Source organism: Phocoena sinus, chromosome 1 (assembly GCF_008692025.1).
Source record: "Phocoena sinus isolate mPhoSin1 chromosome 1, mPhoSin1.pri, whole genome shotgun sequence".
Classification (NCBI taxonomy): Eukaryota; Metazoa; Chordata; class Mammalia; order Artiodactyla; family Phocoenidae; genus Phocoena; species Phocoena sinus.
In genome coordinates this window covers 123,318,664-123,340,826 of record NC_045763.1, presented here as the reverse complement: position 1 = coordinate 123,340,826, position 22,163 = coordinate 123,318,664, and the positions used below count along the sequence as shown (strand labels likewise).

General features: G+C 46.8%; 1 long non-coding RNA gene across 3 annotated transcripts in view; it reads right to left on the bottom strand.

Annotated features, from left to right (window-relative positions):
* LOC116748361 overlaps window positions 1-22,163 on the bottom strand; it is a 98,907-nt gene that overhangs the window by 29,025 nt on the left and 47,719 nt on the right. For all 3 annotated transcript variants that reach the window (XR_004348270.1, XR_004348268.1, XR_004348269.1), the window contains 3 exons: window positions 18,663-18,946; window positions 17,102-17,183; window positions 16,564-16,716 (listed from right to left, as the gene is read on the bottom strand). This is a non-coding gene — a long non-coding RNA (uncharacterized LOC116748361). The remainder of the gene's footprint in view (window positions 1-16,563; window positions 16,717-17,101; window positions 17,184-18,662; window positions 18,947-22,163) is intronic.

Genomic DNA, 22,163 nt, shown 5'->3' with positions numbered 1-22,163 from the left:
AAGAAATGACCTCCCACAAGTTTTCTGGAAAATTATGTAACAACAAAAATGAGAAAAGTAGATGGGAAAGTGCTTATGAAAGTTAAAGGCACTGTGCAAATATACATTATGATTATTGTCAGTGATACCGTTGCGAACTCCATAGTTGGGTCTCTCAATTCTGAAATCAGCCTGGCAGAATGCTCTATTGCCCTGCAGCCTATTATTTTAAAGTTATAGTTGCTGTACAAGGAAATGATCCCTTTTCTTTCTGTCATCCTTAGATCATTACTTTTCAGCTAATCAGGATATTGCTGAATGAAACTCTCCAACAAGAGAGAATTCACCTTGAAATCTCTGTTGGGGTCACCCCCATCCTCCCATGAGGGCTTTCTTCCCCTGACAGTCCCTGGGTCTGATGCCAGACACCGTCAGCTTAAAGGGGCTCCTGTGGTGCCTTGATTAGGTTTTAGTTGGGTGGTCTTAGTACTATATTTGGATTCTAAACACATATACACACAACAGTTGGCACAAGAGTTTTTAATTCCTGTGTGGAAAAGAGCATTTCATTAGGTCATAGATTCTTTAGTCACCTTTGAGATTTTTTATTCCATGATCTCAAGGAAATTGAGGTCGAGCTATATTAGCTCATCTATTCAGGGTCACATCATTCAAGGGGTCATAATTAGCAGCAGAGCCAAGAGAAGACCCTAGGTCTCCCATATCTCAGATCACAGCATGGTCACACTTACCTAAGACCCACAGTTTTCCCCTTGTCTCCAGCCAAAGCATTGTCACCAACCTTGAGCCATTCACCCTTTTAGCACTAGAGACAATTGAATCCATCCTTTAAAGAATAGGGGGCAATCCTTGTCACAAGTATGTTCAAAAAATGAATGTTCCTGGTTTCCTTTTACCTATGCAAGCTGTTCTGAGACTGAACTCTTAATCTGGGCCCTTTGCAGCATCCTACATTCCCAGTTCATTGCTTTGGTCCACAGCACCCAGGAAGGTTGGAGGCGAGTTCATTCTCTGCCTCCCCTTCCATGGGCCTTTTTGCAACTCTTCCCTGGTGCTAGGAATATCTCACAGGTCAAAATCATGTTCTCAGCAGTAGTTCTGAGCAGTAAAATAAAAGAACTACAATTTATGGAGTATTTTACAAAAGGCTTCCACATGCATTTTCTCATCCCCGGACAGTCTTATGAGTGTAATATTGTTGTTGATATTGCTATTATTATCCCTTTTTTACAGACAATAAATTGAGATCCAAAGGAGTTAAGTGACTTATCCATAGGCACACAAATAGAAAATGTCATGAGTTAGGATTCAAACTGAGCCACTTGGCTCCAAATCCCATGCTATTACACTATACCGTGGTACCTCCCGCGTTGTTCCCTGCCTAGAGAGCACAAAAGAGAACGAAGGAAAGGAGAAAGCAAGTCACTTGCACCCACACAGTCATGTAGTCCCTACCAGTCTACTAAGTGGACATATTAAAATAAGAGAAGTAATACTGTTTTCTTATGCAGAAAACTGTGTAATCCCCAGGGAGATCTGCCCAGAAGAAAGCCTGTCGGGGGCTGCAGTGTGGGAGTTGGCTGTCACTCGGCATCTCTTAACACAGTACTGGTAATTAGTGGAGTAGGAAATCTGCTCTCCTGGTCTGAGAATCCCTGAAACACCATGAGCACAAAAGGAGGAGGAAAGCATGCATCCCACAGCTGAGGTCCCAGCTGAGCAAGGCCCTGCCACCCGCCATCCCTCGGTGTGTCAGGAGCAGCATGTAGGGCAGAGGTATTGGAAACAATGGCTTTCCAAGCTCCGGTTGGCACCTTGAACGTTCTTGCTAGAACTGAGGGCACAATTAAACATTGCCAGAGCCAGCTCCCGACTGAGTTGCAAAGAAAGATGTAAACACACACACACACACACAGACCCGCTACACTCACACATGCTTCAAGCTGAAAAGAAAATTAATTAAAACCCCAATGAATGCCCAAACTCTATAATTAAGCCTAAAAGATCCTTAGATAGAAAGGGAGTGGAGTAAGCAAGCTCAGTGCCCAGAGATATTTTTACCCCAGAGTCTTACTGCCGTTAATTTCTTCTGAGATCTTGAGTACATCTGGTTCCAGTTTCCCTGGTAGGACATCTGCCTATGGAAGGCCTTCAGAAGAGTTGCCAGCTCAGTGGCCAGAGGACAGCCAAGGTTGTTTGGCCATCCTTAAACACTCTTATAGGAATGCCTCTAGGGAGACGGACTGCAGTTGCTCTCCTTGGTCAGCCATGCTCCCTCCCATGGTGGATCCCATCACTAACTAACCTCAGTCCTCCTAATAATTCTTTTGAGGTCTGCAGTGCTTTACAGTTTACAAAGGGTTTTTACCTTCCTTTGTGTGGAGTAAAAAACATCTCTAATCAAGACAAAAAATCTTAGTATTGGTCTAATCTTTCTCTTCTTATTGTTATTAATGACAATAACTCCCATTTGATCAGTATTTTGCAGTTTGCATAGCACAGACACAAAAATATTGTCATTTGATTCTCAACAATCTTATAAGGTCTGCTTTATATCCCCACTTTACTGACGAGGGATTTGAAAGTCAAGTGACCTGTCCAAGGTCACACTAATAGTGGTGCTCTTAAGATTTGAATTTCAGTCTTCTGGCACCACACTTTTACTCCAGTCTCACAGAGCATTTTCTCCCTAGTTAAACGCAGGCATCCTTCTCTGCCTGTCCAGCCACTGCTAGTCCTCAGGCAGGGCTGACTGACTAGCAGAGGGAGCCTTTGCAGGGTCACCCTAATGGATCTCTGGATGCACTTTGTCCAGACAGAATAAGCTGTCCTGAAGAGTCTGGGTTCAGCTGTCTCAGGGTCTGTGCCCTCAGGTGATTTCTCTCCTCTTCCACCTTGGAAGAGTACTCTGAGTCAGGAGGCCAGAGCCCAAGACCTCAGCATGACTTGAGTTTTCTAAACGCAGCTGATGAACTAGACCTCTAGCAAATCACGTAATTCATCTCAGCCTCAGTTTTCTCCTTTGTTAACTGAGCCACTAATACCGCCCAGCCAACATCATAGTCAGGAAGACACAGCAGGATAATGTCTGGAAACACTCCACAATGTCTAAAGTGCTGCCTGATGTAAGGTTTTGTCACTTCAGTAGAATCATGGGGCCCAGGGTTAGTTGCAGGTCCTCAAGTGCCATTGAACTGGACGCCCAAGACCATCTCAGGGAAACCCACTGTCCCTGCCAAGGGAGACATGGCCTTGGGGGAAGGTGGGGTTTTTGAGCTCCCCCTGCCCCCAGACACCTTGATGGAGAGAACTGGACCCTGGCAGTCAAGAAAAGAAAGGAGACCGCTGCATAGCCCTGTAGAAAGCAGCTTTGGGCAGAATTTAGAGCTGGAATTCCAAGAGTTCCTTTCCTTCTGGAAAGGAAAAGAGGTTGATCAGATCTGGGCTGGACTTGAAATCCCAGCACAATTTGCCTAGTTTAAGTCTCCTGGAGAAGCCAGCCAGGGACAGCTATGTTTTTCCTGTCACTGGCTCAGGCAAGGGATACAGAGGGAAAAATTATTAGCATTATATGTATATATAATTTCATGTGGGTCTCCACTGGCCTGTCTGTCCGTGGACGGTTTTTGATGCCCCAGATCTTGGCTGGGACGCCACAGTTTGTAGGTAACATTACAGATTTGGTCACGTGGGTGCACATAAAAGGAGGAAATACTTTTTCCAACGCTGCCTCCACCCCTAAGCTGTCTCACCACCGTGGAGGCATATTTGGCTGTGGCCCCTCTCTCTGCCGGCCTTGCCTGCTATAGCCCTATTCCACATGGCTCCATCTGGACCAGCCACATAGCCTGCTTCAGGGCTACTTCCCAAGGCTCCCTGCCCCAAACCCCAATCTGTGCCTCACTGCCAGGTGGGCCCCACCACAGACTTTCTGGGGAGAAAGGTAATTTTGCCCAGCTGGAGAGTGGTCCTGACAAGAGCCTACTATCTCTTCTCACCAAGGCAAATGTGAAAACAGGCCTTTGGGTAGCAGGCCACGTGGCCTTGCAAAGGAGGCTCTTCTCTGCCTCAGGGCTCCTATTTGTCCTTCACTAACCCAGAAAACGTGGCCTGACCCTTAAAACAGCTGAATGCTGGGTCAGAAATGCCCGGGAGAAGGGAATATAGACATTCGAATTACAGCAGTGAGGGGACAAGGCCGAGACACAGAGCGGCCGCAGCCCAGCTGCACTCAAACCTCCCCGGAGACTGTGAGGGGCTCTGAGAGTGGTGCACGTGAAGCGTTTGAATGGAGAGATGGCTGAGTTTGGGGCTGACCTCATTCTGGCTGAGACCCAGCATCACTAGCAGCAGGGAGGAGACAGCAGGGAGGACGGAATGCTTTGCTTCAGGCCAGACCCGGGACTAGCGTAAACCAACCAAGGTGCCTGGGCTGGAAAATCTAAGAAGGTGCTCACTCCTGTTTGCAAGCTCTGATTCTGTATCTGCTGAGAGGGAGCCCCCTTCAGTGTCTGCCCTCGGCACCTGGCTTGCCTCACCCCAGCCCCAGCCCTGCTTTGTGCCATCTTCTATGCACTGTTCTCTTCACAAGAAGAGCAGATATGGGAGGGTGTTGTGAGACCCCTCCGGATACTCACTCTTACAAGTATTTGTAGGGGGTGTCTACTATGTTCCAGGCTAAACAGAGTCAGCAGGTAGACAATGCTCACAGGAAACTTTGGAAGCCACTCATTTTCCCCTCTGGAGTCACACATCACAAAAGGAATCCCAGAATCTTGGCAAGTGCTCCCTTGGTCTGCCTGTCTGGCCCAAGAGCTCAGTGAGGATGGCTAAGGTGACAAGGCAGCACTCTGTCAAGCTCTTTGAGCTCTTCTAAAGAAACGCACTGGGGAAAACCTATAGCCACATCAGTACATGCACGGCTCTGGTGGTGAAGGGAACAGCTGGTTCTCTTTCCATCTGCTCTCATCCCATCACCCCCACCCTTCAAACCAATTAGAATATTCCACACAGATGTGATCCAATGAAACGTTAATTGGAAAAATAACAGGAAGGATAATACATGCACTTCAGGCTAAGAACTATTTCAATAAACTGGGCTTTGAAAGCAAGACAGCCAATTAGATTATTTCCCACTTCATTCCCTCACGCACCAGAAACTATAGAAAGCTATTACTTCTAATTAATTAGGAAAGAAAGAAGGACTCTGCGTATGCATATCAGGTGAACAGGGACTGAGGCACTACCCCACTTACCTCTTCATGCACAGTGCGCATACACACACACACACATCAGGGACTAAAGACTCATCTACCATCTCACCTGGAGAATCTCATGGGTCTACTGAAACAGCAAGAAAAGACCTGCTCCTAGGAGCCACTCACAAAATCAAAAAAGACAAATGCCTTCTTTGGGCATGTTTATCAGAAAGGAAATGTGGCATTTCTTATGAGAGAATAAGCAACTCTAAATTCACTTGGATTCCCAACTTTCTGCATCCGAAACAGTCTTGTCTTTTCCTCTTCAGTAAAGAAGGAAGCATCTCCCAAGCCTATTTCAAATGCTCAGGAGGGTCTAGTGGACCAGGAAATCTGAGACCCCTGAGGCCTGATTTTTGAATTGACTTTATTATGCAGGTCAACTGCACTTTTCCATCTGTAAAATGGGAAGAAGACCTGTCCTCAGTGCCACAGTCACCCCTTTAAAGGTTTTAGGCTTGTGGGAGCACACTGACATAGAGCTCTGACCTTCTTGTGCCTTGCCTTGGGGAAAACTGATAGACAGAACTCAACCATGCAGTTAAAATATTTTTTGTACAAAAATTATGCTAACCCAAAGGCATCCTTACCGTGTAATTAATATAATATGAATAGTCTCAAAGCCTCTGCACACCTGTACCCACTTGGTACTCTACTCTCCCCCATCACCTACCATGTCTGTCACTCTGTGCCATGCGCAACATCAAGGGCTGGCAGAGCCTAGCGCAATCAGTGCCTCTGACCAACCGCAGGAAGAGGAACTCGCATTCATTGACACTAGAGCATGGTAGCTATTCCAGAGCACAAGGTGTAGGGCGGGACAGTTTCTAGAATGGCTTCTAGGCTACTAACTCCCCACTTGCATGTATAACGGGGTTGTCTGCAAACTTCAAACAATTGGAACAAGTTTATTTGACCATCTCTATAAGAACTTGGAATTTGGCTTCTTTCTGAAACTGAAACCATGCATAAAATTTGAAAATGCAACAGTGTTCATTTAGAATCATAAGAACTAGTTATGCCATTATAGCAGTACATCCCTGTAAGCAAACCCAGCATGTCAATACTCCAACGAAACAAAGCATACAAAATTGATCAGGGAAGAAAGAGGAAGATGTCCGATGCTTGGATTTACCTCAGAGCAACTCCTTTCATACGTTCAAAAATACCCTTTTTATTTTAAAACTTCAGTTCACCACTTCTTCGTTAGGACCACCACTATTACATGAAGCAATATATACAAGTACCCCAAAAAATAGTGGCAAAATTTTTTCTTTTTTTAAAGAAAAACTGATTGACAACTTCAAGTTGAATAATACAGGCATACTCAAAAAGTTTTAGCACAGTTGAAATATGTGCCCATGCACAGGTATACTGGGTGAGCCATAGGGTTCTGGTGAATCAGCGATTCTTGCAAATTACCTTGTGCTTTTAGATGCTGAGAACCAAGGCCATGGAGGGTCTGGAATTCCCACCCATTTCTATAGATCCTTTTGTGCCTTGCTGATGGGTTACCCCTATAAACAATCTAGAATCCCTTAATATTATTTTAGTTTTTAATCATTTTTTAAAGAACCACATAAATGCTATAGACCATCTTGACAGAGCAATGCATATGTAAATAAGTACCCATAATTTTGCATAAAAATCTCAGGGTCGTTGTCCCCTTGCAATCTATTTATGGAACCCAGATTATGAACATCTGCTTTTAAGGAATGACATTCTTTGGTCACTGTCTTAATGCCCATTTTATTTACATGTCTCCATGTCCACATACAGGTCACCTAGTAGGACAAGGCACACCCAGGAGCAGAACCACATGGCAGAGACTAAAGAGGACGAAATGAGCGATGGCTGGTGGCTCCAGAAGCTGAAGCCCTGGACAGCTGATTTCCCATTAAAATGGGTGCCATCCTACCTGTCTCCTCGCCATCCTCCCATCCCCTCATCCCATGACCTGTACCTCTCCCACCCCACCACGTGCCATGCAGCAGTCTCCATGGGCTAGCTGGCTGGCTGGTTGGCTCCTGGGGAGCTGTGTTAAAGTGAGAGTTGTGCCTGCTGTATCTTTTTTTTTTTTTTTTTTTTGCGGTACGCGGGCCTCTCACTGTTGCGGCCTCTCCCGTTGCGGAGCACAGGCTCTGGACGCGCAGGCTCAGCGGCCATGGCTCACGGGCCCAGCCGCTCCGCGGCATGTGGGATCTTCCCGGACCGGGGCACGAACCCGTGTCCCCTGCATCGGCAGGCGTACTCTCAACCACTGCGCCACCAGGGAGGCCCATGCCTGCTGTATCTTTTTGTGTGGAAAGAGTGGGTCCATCCAGATCTCAAGTCCATGCATATCCCTCTAAGTGAAGCTGGGATGAAGTACTGGTCAGCTTGGACTTCAGATACCTAAAATGTTCCAGCATTGGTTCCCAAACCCTGCCTGCCCTGCCTACACTTTTGGGTGAAAAAGAGAGGGAGTATGTATCTCCCCTCTTTCTCCCTTCTCCACGTGGGTGGCCAGTGTTAACACTCTCTCTAGATTTCTCTGATCCTTGGAGAGCCAGCGCCAAAGCAGTCTTATTTCCCCTACATGGCCAGGCTGGGTACCTTCGGGTGACCAAGGGCAAAGTGTATGTCACTAGGATCAGTGGGGTGAGGGAAGAACCACCCTAAGAAGGCAAAAAGTGTGTGCATTATTTTATTTATTGCCTTGTTTATTGATTTATTTATGAAATATGTATTTATCATAGAGCAGAAAATCTACTCCCATCTTTGAAGCACCCAGCCCCAGAATTTGTCTTCTTGGCCCCATGGGGCACAGTGAATTATTTCTCTTTTAAATGACAGAAAACAGTGGGGGAAATTCTCTCCCTCTGCCCAAACACCTCCACCTCAAGCAGATTTGAACCAGAGGTGGGGTTAGAAACCACCAGCTAGTGAGGCTGTAAAGCCACACACATCAGCAGAGGCTTGACTGTCCAAATAGAAGCTCTCAGAAGCCCCTAACCCTACCCCCTCAGATCAGTCCTCCCCTTCTCCTTCTTCATGTGCATGATGGTGACTAGCCACTCAGCTCCAGCCTGACCATCTCAGAACCAGACTTCTCAATTGCTCTGGTGCTGTCTTCTTAACTAATGCCACATGCACATTAAAGACACCTGAGGAGCTTACGGAAAACCCAGTTCTGGTCCCCTCCCCAGCTCATTCCAGCAGAATCTCTGGGGGTAGCCTGGCCCTGGTATTTTTAAAAGGTCACGCAGAGGATTCTAACGTGAGACTAGAGTTGAGAAGCACTTCTAGTGTCTTCTCTCCTTTGCTTCTTCCCACCACCCACATCCTTCATCCTTTATTTCCCAAGCTTTCTTCAGCACCAAGAATAGGAAAAGGCCATTGAGGAATGATGAGTTCTCTTCCCATTCCTCCAGCCCTGAACCTTCCCCATCTCTGACCCTTCCCACTGAACTTTGCCCATCAGGTCAACCAACCTGAGCAGATCCCTGGAGAGCTGGAAGGCCCCTCCAGTTATACATAGAGGCTGGTGCCTGCACCCAGCCTGGGGGCTGCTCTCAGACAACTTCCAGCTTTTCTCAGAGCAGAAACCTACCCTTACCCAGATTCTTTCTCTATTTGCCCTTCCCCCAGGCTCCCAAACTCCAAAGCTGGAGACATTTATTCTCCAAATCCCAATCCAGATGGGAATGCCCGTGCCCAGTCTTTATAACCCAAGCCTTGGCCATTTCTGCAGAGCCACCTGAATTGAATGCAGGTCTACTGATAACAGAGAAAGGAGTCACATTGCCCCAAGCCAGTCCTTTCCCCAAGAATTGGACAATCCATACCCCAGATGGCTAATAAGGGACACCTCACATTTCACACTTACGAGATCTCCACTGCTGAGTGTGAGTAAATGTGTGTGTGTGTGTGTGTACACATGTGCACACACTATATACAAATCATAGAGATATACTACGTTCATAATAGACCCAAGTGAATTCTATATTGGATATATACACAGAATGTTGTAATATCTAAAAACTGTTAGACACACCACACACACACACACACACACACACACACACACACACGCACACACGCAGCCTAGGGAAACTTGTGATGTGGGAAGGATTGTTTTTGCTACCCCATCTCCCTCAAAGGTTACTCTCTTGCCCCCAAGTAACCTCCCGGGGCAACTACTATGTCAAGCACACCCTCAGCAGCCCAGCTGGTCCCTCTCCTGTATCGCATATCACCAAGCCTTGTTTCCCCATTAGTCAGAATGTCCCTGCCCTACGTCCCATCTCTCAGGGCCCTACTCTCTGATAGATGACAGACAGTTCAGTCAGTGGGTGCGAAAGAGTTGATTGTTACCCCTCCCAGGTGACATTTACGTCTTAATAGGGGCTACAGATAAATGCCTTAATCTGAAGGAGTGGCCCTCATGGTGGGAATTTCAGGCATAGTGGTGGGCCAGTAGGGGAGGTTATTTTTTATCAGAGGGGGACTTTTTACAACCCCTCAAATCATACCTCTCTCTAAAATCAAACCTTCATCAGTGTATGAGCACAGTCAAGCACACTTAACCTATATACACTTTCCATAATTTTGAGACACCTCTCTTATACCGGCCCTATGTTTAAAAATGAAAAGAAAAAAAAAAAGGAACCAGCTAAATTAATTGAAATCGCACTGGGAAATGTAGCCTATTTTTCACCGGCCGCCAGCCATCTGGCCCACCCTACCCTGTTCCATTTCCCTTCTGCTCCTTCTCTTTTCTTCTCCTACCACATCAGTTCATCGACTTGGATGTTCTCTCCGTGCTCTCCTCACCCATCTCCCCACGTGTGTTTCCTTCCTTTCCTGTTTCCCAATTGGAATTGTGCTGTTTTTCGGTGTCGTCAGGACAAAGAGCAGGTTAAAAGCATGAGCATGTGTGTATCACTCTGAAGAAAGAGAACCCAGGTATTCTGCTACAGTTTGGAGAAAAACCCAACGAAGGAAGAGATGAAAGCTGGCTCTGCAGAGTGCCTTAAAAATGACTTTAATTAGGAAATTCTGAGTTGTCAGTCTTTGGATGTTACATAAACTCAAACAGATGTTGCATTTCACTTCTCTGGGATTAAAAAAAATGTTAAATACAGTACGTATTCAACAACAACAACGTCTCTTTTCTTTTTCATTTGGTCCTTAAAGATGCAGTGCCTGGTTTTCCAAAAAGCCCAGGGAAGGTCCCAGGGACATACTGAGGGCAGATGCAGAAGTCCTACCCAGCTAGGAAAACTTGCAGGCTAAGGCAGAGCGCTGCAATCATTGTTGGTGCAGAAGGCAAGTCTCAGATGAGAAAGAAGCTGGATGACGTTGAGTAAGGAACAGAAAGGGGTCCTCATCCTTCTCCCTGATAATGCACTATCTTAGTCTGTGACTCAGTGCTGTGAAATTGGGGGAAGAAGAAATTCTAGAAACACAGAGGGCAGATCTTGCCCTTCCATCCTCTCCCCACCTCCACTCCTCCCTAGAGCACCCTTTGATCAGTTTCTGCTTTGCTTTTGCTAAATGATTTTCCTTTAGCTTAACACTTGCTACCCAAGGTCAGACTAAAACAAGATATTTGGAGAAGTCTGAGCTCCCGAAGGTGGTTAAGACTTCTGGGATATTGCCTTCTCTCCCACAGAGCTGCATTTTTTTTTTTTTTTTTGTGGTACGCGGGCCTCTCACTGCTGTGGCCTCTCCCGTTGCGGAGCACAGGCTCCGGACGCGCAGGCTCAGCGGCCATGGCTCACGGGCCCAAACTCTCCGCGGCATGTGGGATCTTACCGGACCGGGGCACAAACCCGCGTCCCCTGCATCAGCAGGTGGACTCTCAACCACTGCGCCACCAGGGAAGCCCAGAGGTGCATTTTAAAATGATTGGACCGCAGCTATGCAAGAGTGGGAAGTATAGTGGGGATGGAGCTCTTGACCTGTACTTGAATTCTGAAAACCCGACGGAGGTAGGAGGAACTGGGGACCCAGCCGATCAGGACCCCACCCATCAGAACCCCGCCCCCTGCCTCTCCCCACCGCCTCACCCCCGACCTGCTTTTCTGCTTTGGAAGCCAGTGCCCGACTGGTAAGTGCTTGGTGCCCTCTAGGTACCAGCTGTTCTCTCTACTGCACCTATTATTCAAATCTGTCATGGCTATTTTAAATAAGCGACGTGACCATTCTGTGGGATCAGCAGTTTTAAGAGGGCTGAGAGTCACTAGTTCATATTCTCTCTCTTTCCTCCTTCATTCTCTTTCTGTCTCTCTCACACTCACACACACACACACACACACACACACACACACACACACACACACACTACCACCACCACTCAAAAGAGGGAAAGCAAGAAAGGAGACCCAGATACTGAAATAGAGAGTGGTAAATAGTGGTTTCCACGTTTGGAAAATAATATTTCTCTGTCATACATGTCACGAGGTGAGGGGAATACATTTTTAAGCATATGTATTTATAATCTAAGACATCCCCAACCTTCACCAACTCAACCAAGCAACACATGCTCATTTCTATGGGAAGCAGCTTTGTAGACACATTTTAGGCAAGGAATTTCTGCATCTTCTCTATTAGAAAGTGTGATCTGAGGTACACTCTCTGGGAAAGGGCAATTTGCACTTTTTCCCCAGTTCATTTATTTTAAGAAATAAACCATGCACTGGTGGTGGCTGAACACGCCAAGTGTGAATGCATGTATATATACAGGTCTCCCCCACTATCCGATACAACCTTTCATTAACCGAAGTAGCGTAAAGCAAAGAAGCAGTTACCTCGGGACACATCTTGCTAACGGATGCACAAAACAAATTGAGACAAAGCACAGATGCTTACAGACACAAGTCAAAGCCATGGCGGCTTGGTGCTAAGATGCTGAGTGTAATTCCTGGGGAAGGAGCTTGGCAGGGCCACTGCCACTGCTCCAGATGCCTGCTGCCTCTATAAGGGCTCCTGCAAAAGAAACACTGAACTTTTGCTTTTCACCTTGTAAAGCAAAAATCTTCTTCAGATTTCTTTCCATCAGCAAAAACAGGTACTAATGTAGGTCTTTCATAAAAGTGAAGTTTCATAAAACAAACTTACAAAAAGTGGGGGATCCCTGTACAGTTCAAATGTACAGATGAGGTTTGGGGAACATAAGTGATAGTTGAGGCAAACTGAAATTATAAGTGGTATTTCTTTTTCACTTAAAAAAACCTGTAAAGTTCTATGTTAAACTCTGTAATGGTTTGGAAAAGGAAACAGGGATGTGTTTGATTTTTTAAAACCTAACTAATTATATGCACATACACTTAAAGAAGAGACTTGGGGGAGCAAAGACAGAATATTCAAACAAAAACTATGTATTTATTGCTATTTCTGTGAAAAGAACGTTACAACTGAATCAACTTGGAATACAAATATGGTCATCTTTCTTTTCTTTTTCAAATTCATTACTTGAACTTTCTTAGGTCCTGTTAGCAGAGAGCTCAGCAGTCCCTTCTTGAGGCTCCCCACCTCCCCCGCCCCATTTCTCAGGGACCCTGGATCCTGAACTCATACCAAAAAGAGTCAAAACACCAAGCAGAAAGAACAGGGTCACATTAACCCGTTCCTGCCCTGCCTTCCTCCTGCCTTCCCTGCCCACTACCTGAGGGAAGACATCCAGGATGCCCAGGACACAAGCTGTCCCCTTGATACAGCTTTGAGCACCATGCTTTGCTCAGTCACTATTCTCAAAGGATGCCAATGGAGCTGGGACTGGAGGCCCTTCCAGAATCAGTCCTACTGTGTGCTGAAATCACCTTCCTGATGAATCTCTACACCTCTGCATTGTACCCAGGCCGACGACCTGAGCCCTTTCCTCCCCGGGTCAGCGATCTCAACTCATCCTCGTCTTAGCCTGGTTCTGGGCCCCTTGAAGATCCCAACTTCCAGCCTGGGGAGGAGGAGTTGGCTTTCATTGTCTTACAGAAAGACCCAGGTTCCCTTTGCAAGTTGCTGCGTTTCTTCCACGCCCCCTCCCTGAAAGCCCACATTTGCATAAGTGAAGGAACTCATTGGATTGATCCACAGAGCAAAAAGATTTTTTATTTCAACAAACACTTACTAAGTGACCAACATGTGCCAGATAGTACATTCTAGATGCTGGGCATTCCTCAATGCACCAGACAGACAAAACTCCATCCCTCCTGGAGCTTCCATTCTGGTGGGAGGAAAGACAGACAATAGACACAATAAATAAGGAAATTGTATAGTGTGTTAGATGGTGAGAAGTACTATGGGAGGGGGTAAAAAGAGGGATCAAGAGTTCTAGAAGATCTGCCTCTGTGTGGGCTATATACAAAGAAGCAGTTGTCAATTGCACTTACTGATAACAACAACATGAATAATTATGGCCTCTCCAGGCACCCCATTTAATCTCTGCATTAACAGGCATCCTTTTCCACGTAAGGCTTGAGATCTACGCTTTATGCATTCCAAAGCAGTCTCAGGTTTATTGTCTCCTAGTTTAACCTATGAGGACTTCATGTACTGCAGCTCAGAGAAGTTAAGTGACCTTCCCAAGGTCACATGGCTACTAAGTGTCAGGGTGAGAATTCCAATGAGGCTCTCTTGACTCCATTGTGTGATTTTTCTCAATGCATTTGTAAAAAGCACAAGACATGAAGCCAGAAGATCCAAAACTGAGATCCAGCATTGTATCTTACTAGGTGTACAAAAGCTTGAAAAATTCCCTGCAAATGTAAGATAAGACTGGATTTGAAATTACATTATAAATCATAAGGCACGGTACAAATGTGAAGCTTTGGGGCAACTCTGCGGGCTGCCTCAACGTTCCACTTACCTACTATCTGTGTGATTCGTTAAGTGAATAAATAGAATTAAAAGGAGTTATTTTTATAGCACGCTGCACACAACTCCCAAAGCAGTTCTTACTAAAGTTGGACAAATTAAAACAGTATATATTTTCTGTCTGTAAACTAATTATCTGATTCAAGTAAATTCAAAGCAAGCCCACTTCAAAGGTGTTCTGTAACAGCAGGTGCAAAATCACACCAAATGTATTGAAGAAGCACTGTTACACGGGCCTTGTTAGGAAGTTCTGAGCATCAGTGTGGAGAAAAGGACACTCCTGTAACAGATCCCAGGGGTTCAGTTGTGGCTGTTAGCAACCAGTTGAATTTCTTGTCCTATTCCAGGCCTCTGCATCCTCTTTGTTAACTTCGTCACCTCAGCAGTTGGAGAATGCCCACCAGTGAACACAAAAAACTGTCACACTGGCCTACAGGCAGCTGGTACTGACCCCATTAGTTTAAGCTAGGAAATAAGACTGAATATGGCTTCTGTGAAAGCTTAGAAGATGCAAACTACAGGAGGAGAGGTGCCATGGGCTGGATATTTGTGTACCCCCCCCCAAATTCGTATGTTGAAGCCTTAATCCCCAAAGTGATGGTATTTGAACATGGGGTCTTTGGGAGGTAATTAGGTTTGGATGAGGTTGTGCGTGGGAGGAACCTCCATGATGGGTTTGGTGCCCTTAATGAAAAGATCCCAGCTTGTTCTCTCTCTTCCCCCCACCATCCCCCATCTGAAGAAAGCAGGAAGAGGGCCCTCACTAGAACCCAATCATGTTGGTACCCTGATCTTGGGTTTCCAGCCTCCAGAACTGTGAGAAATAAATGTTCGTGGTTATTTAAGCAATCCAGTTTATGGAGTTCTTGTTCCAGCAGCCCAAACTAAGACAAGAGGCATACTCTATTTTCTGAAATGGTTCTTAAATATAACTGCCCAATCCCTGTGCTTCTACAAAGGGAATGTACTTGCCCTCGGGAAAAAATTTGAAAGTTCTACAAAAATAAAGTGCACCTTTATAGAGCTGCCAAATGTTGCCTGCTTTCTTCTCCCCATGGTCAGGGTGGGAGGCTTTAGAGCAACCAGGAAAGACAGTAACCTCTTCATCCACCCTCCCAGCCTGGAGGATGTATAAAAAGTATCCTCACCCTGCTTCTGCAGCTCCTACCATCAAGATTCCAAGAGAAGTTGGATAAAACCACCCAAAAGACAGAGAAACCTTGATGAGCCCAGGTTCAAGACGAAGGAAGTGGGCAGATCTCATTTTCATGTGTAAGAATAGAGAATGAACCAAGATAGATGATAAAAGAACTTCAGGAAGAAATAAAAAGGATGTGGGGAAAGCTAAAATCATGGTGATCACAGTTTTCAAACTGAAAATTCATGTCACAGATGAGACAGAGACACAAAATAAATCAAATCTATCTGCAAAATTCTGGAATTTGCCTTTGTCTCAGCCCCACAGCCCAATCTGTGGTATAGCAATTGTTCACTCTAGTGAGATTATCTACATTGAAGATGATGGGAACCAATTATTTTCCTATCACTGAGGAAAGACAAGGAGAAATGGGCTCCAACTGAAGCTGTAGGGATCCCTAGTTAAATTTCTGAGCGAGTAAAAAATGGTACCTGGTGGAGAATTTTTCTTCTCTTCCTAACACCCCTCTCCCATCCCAAACAGACGGGTCCATCTGGCAGCAGCAAACACAGCAGACTGGAGAGTTTGTCCTGGGCAATTCTGAGTTGACTCTGACTCTTTCTTCCAAATACCAAAGTTGTAAACTGATGGCTAGAAGGACCCCCCCCAAATGCCGCCTCTTTAAGAGAGCCCACCTCCAGGACAAGCAGCCCAGTGGAAAGCAAGGCAACTTGGGATGCCCATGGCCAGGTTGCATTTTAAGGTTGTCAAGAGGTCTCAGGTCATCTGACTCTCTGGAGTGTTTAATGATATTCAAATGTCTCTTCAAGGTCAAATAAAGAGCTACCTCAGGGCTGCTGTCCATTTGTAGTGATAATTTAGACTGAGAGAGAAGTGAGCCAGCCCCCTGAGAGTTAAGGTCTCATATGCCCTCTGACTTGCAGGCTCCTCTCATTCCCAGATTCAGAGATTTCTAAGCACTTTCCATTGTATAAAACCTAGAAGTTTATAAAGTTTTGTCCCATATAATATCTCAGTTTACCCTACCAGTAACCTTGTGGGGTGTTACGAGCCCGTATTTGCATAGGAAGAAAAAAGATTCAGTGAGGCTGAAAGACAGCTAATACATGTTGAGCTGGAGGTGTAATTGGAGTTTCCTGGTCTCTGGTCTATGCAGTGCACGTTGCAAGGCTCCAGCTTGGGAGTTCAGAATGAAGAAAAAGCCCACTTATCATCGGTCGGGCCATTTTAGAGATGAGAACACTGAGGTCCAAAAAGTCATTGCATTTTTCGCTTAGCTGCAGGACTTACCCGAAACGCAGGGAAGAGGTGCCCGGATCCCCAGCACACGGCCGGTCAGGGTCTAGCCCCGGGTTCAGGGATGGAGAGGTGGCCAATCCAGGGAAAGGGTCTTCGAGAGGTGAATCAGCGGGCAGTCGCTCTCAGCCCAGGCTTCTCTCTCCCCTGTCAGGATGGGACAGGCAGGGAAAGCCACAACTTATTTCCCATGGATTTGTGCTCTCCTGGAAAGCTTCTGGTGTATCTCTTCCACCAGAGATCAACCCTCCAGGCAAAATCAGCCTCCATCACAAGAACAGACCCCAGAACTAGAATTCTCCCTCTGAACCCTGCAGCAGGGGAGGGCTGAGGGCCCTCTTGGGGGTAACAGCAAGTCACCTACTTCATGTATAGCATCAGTTCTGTGCCTGAAGCTACAGAAGCAGTGGGAGGGCCGGGGAAACCACCTGCCTTTGGATGAGAGCCCCAAACATCACTGAAGCTCACAGAGGGCCGGCCCATGCCAGAGATGGCCCGTCCACCAACTCATCCAGAGTTGGCACTCACGTACCTGCTCAGTCCAGCACTGGGTCCCGACTTCCACTCGAGCTCCTTTCTAGCTGAAGGCTCCCGGAGGACCAAGGTTGCCTCTGCTGTGGGAAGGGGAAGCAGAGGCAGCTGTGTCTGGGAGCCTGCTAAGGCCCCGCAAAGCCTGGGCTATTCCAGCCCTGAGGAAATCCCCCTCACCTGGCCCCATTCTAGGAAGGGTGATTTTAAGGGAATTCTGGTCTGCCCCACCTCTGTGAGGGAACGATGGGATTTCCCTCCAATCTCTCCCCTCGTGATTTGCTCCTGTGTCACCTTCCTATGGCACAACCCCTGTCTTTAGGGGTTGCTGGGAGGTCTCAGGGTGGACGGAACGGAGACCAGCATCACTGTAGTGATAGTGTACGCATGGCGAGGCTGGGGCGATGAGCTACTCAGTAACCGGACAGCCTGGGATCCCAAGGGCAGAAAGGCCACTGCAAAAGCAGCGGGAGGAACAGCAAGAAAGCTAACCAGGGCCCCCGGCTCTGTATTCCCTCCTCCCCCAACACCCCCGAATAAAAGATCTTCCTGCTGGTGAGTTCAGGTAGGCAGAAACCAGAAGCTGTGAACAAGGGCATTCTTATATCTCCGTTTCACACCTTTGTTGCCAAGTTACGCTAAGAAAATACTGCCTGTGGTGAGAGCAAGGAGGGGGTGGCCCAATCAGTTGAACAAACATCCGAGCAGCATCTGCCGTGTGGAGGATGGGAAGAGGGGCCGCCACTGTCTTCCTAGTCCCAATGCCCCAGTGAGATCGTGAAGATGCTGTGACCGGATCTGGCAGAGGGGCATGAGGCCTCTCTGAAAGAAATCGGTGGGGCCCCGAGTCAAGGGAGCAGGGGTTTGGAAACCGGGCGGAGGAATTTCCTAGCGATTTCTCTTGCAATGCACAACCACCCCTCAGCAGAGGTGCAAGATGGGCCCAGCCACGTCTCTTCAGTCCTCAGAAATATCCATGTCTCTCTTATTTATTCAACACACATGTAGGGCACACCTACTATGTGCTAGGCACTGTTCTAGCTCTGTCCTCAGGAGCTTACATTCTAATTGCAGGCTGGGGAGTGATAGATAATAAAGACAATTTGTAAGCAAAATATAAGCTATGTTAATAAATGCTCTGGAGGAAAATAGAGCAGGAAATGAAGATGTAGATTGATGAGGGGTTGAACATACGATGGCCAGGGAAGGTTCACTGAGAAGGGAGCGTTTAAAAATAGACTTAAAAAAAGTGGGTGGGGAAAAAAAAAAAAGCAACAGGAACAGAGCCCAGACATTGAAACCTGATAAACCTGGACACACACAGAGCCTTTTACTTCCTAGCAGAGGAGACCTGGGCAAGTCACTCAATCTCTGAGCCCTCCAGTCCTTAAAAAGTGAATGATGATACCTACTTCACGGGCTTATGGTGAGGATTAAATGAGATAATGCATAAAATGCTAGATCAGCCCCTGTCACATGGTAGGCACTTAATAAATGGCAGCTACATTAAAAAAAAAAAAAAAAAGGTGGGTGAGTCATGCAGATACCTAGGGATGGAGGCTTACCAGGAAGAGGAAACAGGCAGTGCAAAGGCCCTGTGTCTGGAGCAGGCCGGATGTGGATGCAATTGAGGAAGAGCAGAGGCCCAGTGGGGTTAGAGTGGATGAGCCTCGTCTTTTAAGACCCAGCATGCCAGGAGCTCATTCAAGAGCACTACTGAGTCTGAACTGACACTGCCCACTGGTCTTCATCAGAGGTAAGGATGTCCTGGCTGGGTGGCCAAGCTTCCCATGAAGATTCTGCAGTAGTTCCTAGGTCTTTGACAGGTGATGGAGGTGATTTCAGAACGCTGAATGGAGAAAGGAAGGAAGAAAATAAATTGAGGAGAAGCAAGTATAGGACACTTAGGGACAGAACTTTGCAAACATGTCATGCTGTTCTCTTGGTGTCTTTGCACAAGCTGTCTGTCCCCTCTACAAATGCCCTTTGCTCCCTGCCCCAACCCATGATGCAGTGCCCAGTCATTCCATCTGCCCACACTCTGTACTCTGCCCTCTGTACTCACATCAGCTGTTCTGCAGTTTGTTTGTTGTGAGCCTCTCGAGGTCAACAGCAATACCGTACACCCAGGACCTCAGAATAGATGTTTGTTGAGTGAATGGATATGAAATTCTAGGATCACAGAGCTTTCTTTAGAACCTAGTGCTCTGAGGTTATTGCAGCCAGAGGAGGGAGCCTCTACATTGGAGCAAAACACTTCCTTTTTGTAGTTCCTCTCCCACTGCATCTGTGGGAAGATGCATTAGGTCCTTGAAACAGTCCATCTGTCCTGTTCCCCATGGGCCTGAGGCTTGACACCCTTGGTGTTGGGCCAGGCCTCCCCAGAGCTGGAATCGACTGAACACAGCCCTGTCTCCATGAAGACTTGGAAAGGTGATGGAGGTGAGTGGGGAGGCAGGATGGGGTTGGGGGATCCCATCACTGCTACTAAGTGCTTATACGATAAACCCAAGCAGGAATCTACATCGGTGCCATTTTTAGGGGCCCAGCAGGAAAAAGAAAACTCTCATTGGCTTTGATTGCTTATCTTTTGCCAAAGTGAGATTTCAGCCATGGTATTTGCTACTTCAAGAGTGCAGAGCTGACTCTCAAATGCCCCTATCACAAAAGACCGTTTTGCAGGAGCCAGTAGCCAGTGGAAGTCACACTTCAGTGAGAAGAGGCAGCGGCCCAGGTGCAACCACAGCCTTCCCCCAAATGCCCGTGAAAGCGCACTCCCAAATGACATTTGTCTTTCACACCTTATGCACTCACGGCACCGCCCCTGCCTCTTGGCCATCACACAGAAGCACACCAGCTGCCACTGAAGGTGCCAGTGAGGCAGATGTATTTGTCTGGGGCACCAAGGTGTGAGAAAATGAATCCTTTGTAGAACAAATGTGTAGAATGCTTATTTATTTGTTAGACATTTCAAATCATGTTTTCTGTAAAACTGGCTCCCAGGCAAGAGGAGCTGCATAAAAAATCTTGGGGGTTGAGATGATTAAAGCACAAGTGTGAAATAAAGGAGAGCCTGAAACATGGCCCGTCAAACAGGAGGAAAAAGTCTCATCTCTTGGAAGAAGGGGCTCAGAAACTAAGAACAGGGTAAGAAGGAGACATACAGAATACCCTTGTGCCATATGTGATTTGTTTCCATGTATGTGTAATGATGTTGTTAATTCATCATATTTAAAATGTATACCTGTCCCACATCTTACAGTGATATTCTTACCATTCCTATGTATTTTCTATTCAAGAAGCATTGACACTACACTTACCCAGCTTACTAAGTGCCAAGGCTTAAACACCCTCATTTCACCTTCACGACAACCCTGCAAGGTCATGCGTGGAATGACTACTTTACAGGTTTTTAGGTGAGGAAGCTGAGGCTCACCAGCGCCAACTCACCCCAGACCACCCGATCGGGAAGTGGCAGTATTATCCTAAAATCCCAGCCATCTGGCTGCAGAGTCCCTGTCAGGCCACCTTGTCTCCTGTGTCAATCCTGAACAAAGGGATCTGGATGAAATTAGGGAAAATGTTCCAGAGAAAGGATGCCCTGTTTAATACAGACTGAGAGGCAGACGAGGAAATAGAAGCAATCTCCTCCCTCCTCTGGCCTGGACATATTTCCTGTTTTCTCACTTGCCTTTTCTAGGGTATTTGCTTCCCCTGAGTCTCAGCAATACCTTACTCTGCATTGTCTCCCAGACTGTGTGGACAAGACAGCAATTAGCTGTTCTCACCTCCTGTGAGCTCCTTAGTTTCTCCTAATGAAGCCTCCATCCACAGCCCCCCTCTCTCCTTCTCTCTCTCTCTGTCTCATACACACACACACACACACACACGCACTTCTGATCCGCTTTCAAATCTGTCAAACCAACATTCTTATACCAGAATACTGACTCTACACTAAGTTAGGCTTAATTCCAGAGACTGGAATAAACCCTTGATCCAAGTATGAATAGGAGTAGAATGAATGAACTGGATGAACAGTGAAGATCTTTGTACCCAAGGCTGTATTCTCGTGCTGGGGGACGTAATGACATAAGCATGATCTTCTTTTAGGAGCCTCAGGGAACCCCAGTGCCAGTACCCTCTGTGCTGTATACTGAGTGTTTGTGTCCTCCCAGAATCCATATGTTTATCCCAATGTTATTAAGGGCCAGGGCCTTTGGGAGGTGATTAGGTCATGAGGGTGGAGCCTCATGAATGGGATCAGTGCTCTCATAAAAGAGACTCCAGAGAGCTCCTTTGTCCCTTCCATCCTGTGAGGACACAGCAAGAAGATGGCCATCTACAAACCAGGAATCAGCCCTCATGAGACATGGAATCTGCTGACACCTTGATCTTGGACTTTCCAGCCTCCAGAACGTGAGAGACAAATACTGCTCTTAATAAGCCACCCAATCTATGGTAATTCATTATAGCAGCCCAAAAGAACTAAGATACTCTCTGAAAAATACCTATCCCCACCCCTGGTGGGCAATGCCATGAGTTCCTTTCGCAGGAGGCTTTGATGCTATTAAATGCACTTGCCCCTGAAGGGCAGCCTGGGGTGATGATGAGAGAGCCCCTTCCCCCCAACCCTGCCCAGGGCTGCTGTGTGTGACTGCAGACTGTACGCTCCACAACTCTAGGGATGCCATTTACATCATAATGGGCAGATATATTTTGGCGACAACTTTTTGGCAGATGGTGGTCAAAGGTCTAGTCCTGGTGCTGCCTGCCCCCAGTGGGACAGAACCCACTTTATGCAGACTGTCTTGCTGCCCTCGATCCCTGGAGGGGGTGCAGGCATGCTGAACCGTGTCTTCTGGGGTCTTTTCTTTCCACCAGGGCTTGTGCTTCCTGATGGCTTCAATCTGCCTCCACCCCATGACCTCCTTCTGCATCTTGACCAGGACCCGTATCCTACTCTCCATAGGAGACCTTGCCTGGGGACTGTAGCCCAGGACTTGATGGTCGGTCGCAGAGTGGGGAGAAGGGGTTGGAGTGGGCAGTCAGGGTCCAAGGGAGCCCCC